The following is a 5,003-nucleotide window of genomic DNA, read 5'->3' as shown; positions in this document are numbered from 1 at the left end:
TGTAAATTGAGAAGGAGATTATTTTGTAAATGTAACCAATTTTGTGCATGAGCTGAATTATATGCAATTGGGCTAACAATATATAGACCATGGCAATGGACCAAATAAGTAAATCTTGTGGATGACAAGCTATGTTTCTGAAAACAAGTTTGTCTTTAAAGCAGGTCTTTATTCTATAAATGGCTGCATAATCAATGTTAAAATAAACATATACAATGTAATAGGAAAAAACATTTATACTTTTTTTTGCAATAATTTTTTTTTCCGTCACTTTCATATAAAAGTAAATGAATTTTATTGTGAAGAAAAGAAAAAGAAAAAATTAGTGGGATCCACTTTTTTTTATGTAAATGTGATAAAGAAAAAATTTATACAAGAAAAGCAAAAATATTAAACCCAATATAATGTATAGAAATAGATTATTAAACTAAAAAGTGACCGCCAATTTCTTGTCCCCAGTGATTTTATACAGAAAATGTTTCGACACTAGAAATAACTTGAAATGAAATATATAACTATTTTAAAGGTCATGAGTACTAATAAGATAATCTTGTTTTGTTAATCATAAAAACCATTATATTTAGGGGGCGTTTGGTTGAAGAAATTTTTTTGGAATAATAGGGAAATGTAATAGATAGAGAAATGATTGGAAAGATAGATAAAGTGAGATAGGTAGACAAATGTAAAAAAAAGTTATTTGGTGGGGAAAAACTTTACTGAGAAAATTAGGTAACTTTATGAAATCAACAGTGCATTAAAAGTCAGATAACCGGTTTTTCGAAAAATCCCACCTTCAAATTGGGTTTCTAAACCGTGCGGATATCTATGTTTCTCATAAATCCAGACAAATTGGATAGATGGGTTTTGCTGAAAATACGTTCAAACAAACATGGTGTTTCTAAAAGCCATACTTGAGAAACATAGATATCCGCTGAAAAGCTCCCAACCAAACACCACCTTAGGTCTATCTGTGTAATCTTTTAATGTTTCATTTTCATTGTATAAGAGTATCAGACGACGTTTCTTAAATCAATACTATTTTTCATTTGGAAAAATATTATAGTTTTACGAAAATAGGTAGATGATTCCTTCATGTTCCCAGAACCATGAAGCAGGATTTGCACCATAATATACAAGTTCACAGAGTTTGTAACCCAAAGATACAACAGCAATGACTATCACTATTCAAAAACTATATTTTGAGTTACAAAAACCATGAAGCATAGATTTTTGAGTAAAGTATATTTTGAGTCCTCAACAACTATCACAGAATTCAATTTAATCCCTTAGAATAAAGAAAGTCGACTCGTGGTCCATCTAAAATTCAAAATAGACACATGTTAGTCCTTCTGAGGGACAAATGTGGGTATTCTTTGAATTCAGAGGGACCACGATTTCGTCTAACCGGATCTATTTTGAATTTCAGAGAGACCACAAGTTGACTTTTTTTAAGGGATTAAAATGTGTCTCGTGATTTTTGTTAAGTACCCAAAAAGAACTTTACTATAGATTTTTTTAGCTGGTTGAATGTAATATTAATCATTTTATATTGTTTCCTATAACAACCCATTGAAGAGAGGGAACAAAGCTGATCCTTACCTATTTACATAAGAAAGAGGCCTGATTGTACCAAGGCCCAACTCACTTCTGCGAGATAGCCGCAAAGGCAGTCTGACTCGTCAAGAGAGGAAGGGATCTCGCTCAAGACTTGGCCACCATGCCAACATAACTTAAGCTGAAAGAAACCATCATTGTCAAAATCAGAAGCTCAGGCAAGTTGGCCACAAATGGGAACTAGTGAAAATATGGCATTTCTTGCTTGCCACCATTGCTACAGAATATATTATGAACATAGGCTTGCCCACCAAGGAATAGTCTGAGAGAGGCCACCCCTCTCCACCAATCAACATGGACACCGCCTCATAAAGGATGATGATAAACAAGACGCTCAAGTACTATAAATACAGAGGCCATTGGACTTGGCATAATATCTCTCTTTGAATACTTGAACAGCCATGGATATTAAAACTGACTTGAGCACTAGAGTGCCTTTGCAGGTACCTCCCCTCCAGTCACTCTCATACAACCCAGAGAAGCACAAGTGCCGCTCAACCATCTCGCAATGCAGTTTACTATCTTGCCTAGCTTACAAGCATCCCAGCAACAGTTCATCAACCTTTCATTCTCTTCATCAACATCATTTACCTTCAACCGTGTGTGGTTAGACCCAGCCCAACTGGTGTTGGATTGATCATTGGCATCGTCTGTAAGGAACGATAAATTTTGAATCATACTCTCTATAAATTAAAAAATATGGTTGATACTAGGAGCAAGATGTTCAAATCACAGAACGCTTCCGGGGGTAAGAAGAAGGGAGAGCATCTGCCTCCTCTGTAGCTCCAATTTCACCCCAACGAGAACCACCAACAAATCAACAAATCTTGGAGCTCCGTAGACAACAAAATCAGAAGATTGAGGAACAACAAAAAGAGTTGCAAAATTTGAAAATATCATAGGTTGAGAAAGAAAATAGCCTGATATGAATGAAAAATCCGATGCAAAGTGAGCATGGGCCAGAACGTTCCCAAAAGACCAGGTCCATCGAAAAAAGATAAAAAGAAAATTGAAGTTCATGTTCATCAGGAGAATTATCATCAAAATGAGAATTGAAGAGTAGTTTTCAGGGTAGCTCACCAACTTAGCTACACTTTGGGGTTTGGGTTTTTGTTATTTTTGGTTGCGTGGAAGAAGAGGAAATTCTTGTCACTTTAAGTTCTTTTCTCCTTCGTTTTACGGGGAACTTCTTGCACCTTTTTCCTTTTCTCAACAGAGTGAGGGGAGGCTCCAACCTGAACTTTCTCAGGACTAGGTGAAGTAAGGATGGGAGTAGTTGGTCTCGCTTGTTCCTGAACTGATACTTCAGGAGAAATAGGTGGTGGTTGGTTGTAGCTCGCCCCACCAGCCATGGTTGTTCCTATGTTTCTTGCCATTATCTCCATCATTTTCAGCTTGTCCGACATCGCGCTATCTTCCAGAAGAAAGCACACCAAACATTATATAGTAAATCAAATAAAGACAAGAATAATATGCGAGATCAACAAAAAATACATGCATGATAAAAACTCCTACCAAGGGAGATTTTCATATCTTCATCTACATACTCATTCAGGATGGTGAAAGCACTTAACAAACCACCTTTTGTGGAGTTATAGGAAATGTTGCACAACTTTGTCACTGTTATTCTCTCAAGTGAGTACAGATCATAAAACAAATTGTTCATTTTGGGATAGTATTCAAGATCGTTAGTCCAGCATAAAGAAAATAGGGGAATGCTATTCTCAAAATCCAAATAAAATGGATGATGATCCCGCACGGGATAAATTTTGAAGTAATCCATATTCCAGTTATGAATTTTCTTGGAATATGCCTCGCAAAAATTGTAGGTGGGATTTTTTCTAAAAGATACCCAACTTTTGTTGGATCCGTAAACCTTGAACAAACACGAAAAAGGACGCGGTGAAGTGAAAAGATTGAATGCCTTACATAACACCTCGTACACACAAATAAACCCCCTAGCATTTGAATGCAGTTGCGAGGGGGCGACATGAATGTGGTTCAAGAGGTTAATGGCAAAAGTTGTAAAAGGCAGATGGACACCTAAGGGAAGAAAGACATAACTATATATAATTAAAAAGTGTTTCGAATGCTCATCCTCTCGGGATAAGCACAGGAACATGTCAAATTTCCTACTTATGGTCGTGGGCTTTATCTGTGGTAAGGTGAATTGTTGCAGCAAGCTCCGCAGTTCTCATAATGGTATGATAAGCGAAGACCACTTTCTTCACGTCCTTATCCATCGACTCAAGGCTGGCTATATCTTGCAGACCAGAAACACTCTTACCTGAAAGGTTCATTTTCTCATGGTTTCCCTAAGAGTGGAACAAGTGAAGTCAGTATTACCATTATTATACGAAGTATCGGAAGAATCAGATGAAGAAGAACTAAAAAAAGAGCTTATAGGTACTCCGCTGGTTTTGCGTTTCTTTAAAGGATAAGTAGTGGAATACTCAATATTCAAAGGAACAGGACTAGGATTACGAGGAGTATGATTAGGGCAACGAGATGCTTTTGAAGCAGAATCAGACATGATTCAAAATTTGAATTACTAGAAAGGATAACTGAATTTGTTAAGGAGGAAGAAATTTGGGGATTAGGGCCATCTCGTTGCAGGATGTTACTTTGTTGGGACTGAACCTTGGGTAACCGGTAAGATCTCCCTTGATCCTTGCAAGATGAAGCTCTAGCTTGCCTAGGGCCTCACGAGTAAGAGCCTCTTCCATAACCTCTTAAGGTAGGAGGAAAAGTCCATTTGATTTCAACTTTCTCCCAGGGAGAAATTCCTTCACCCGTCAACCACCACCCTGCAATACTAATTGACTTAGGCCTAGGAAATTATCTTGGTTTTGCGCTCGTGAAATCTGACCTCCTAGCCATTCTATAAAATGCAGCATAGGGATGCTCGTCAGATATTTTTTCAAAATGTTGTACTACGCTCCTCAACTTAGAAAACCCAGAAACTTGGAGATGAACAAATCAAAAAAAAAAAAACCCAAAAACCCAAGAATATCCAAGATTTCTTCACGCAGAAATAGAAAGAAATAAACAATGCAAAACTTGAACACTTAACTAACAGAAGATTACCAGAAATACTAAACGAATGAAGGTAAAAGTGAAAGCTCATACCTGGTATTTAAAGTGAAAGCTCATACCCGCCAAGCCCGTGACATTTTACACTAAAAATTAAAAAAAAAAAAATCAGCCCGGGTTGGCTGGCGGGCAGCGGGTTTGAGAAACTCAGCCTTCCCCGCCCCGTTTGGCGGGCGGGGCGGGCCAGCCCGGCAGGCTCGGCCCATTTTGCCAGCTCTACTTGTGTATACTTTTGCACTTTTGTGCTTCGGGGCTTCTCTTTGTGGTTCTGATAAAATGGTTTCATTTGTTGGAGT

Source organism: Gastrolobium bilobum, unplaced genomic scaffold, assembly GCF_033153095.1.
Source record: "Gastrolobium bilobum isolate Gb01-03AN ecotype WA unplaced genomic scaffold, APGP_CSIRO_Gbil_v1 utg47204, whole genome shotgun sequence".
Classification (NCBI taxonomy): Eukaryota; Viridiplantae; Streptophyta; class Magnoliopsida; order Fabales; family Fabaceae; genus Gastrolobium; species Gastrolobium bilobum.
The sequence above is the reverse complement of the archived record's forward strand: the minus strand, read 5'-3'. Positions refer to the sequence as shown.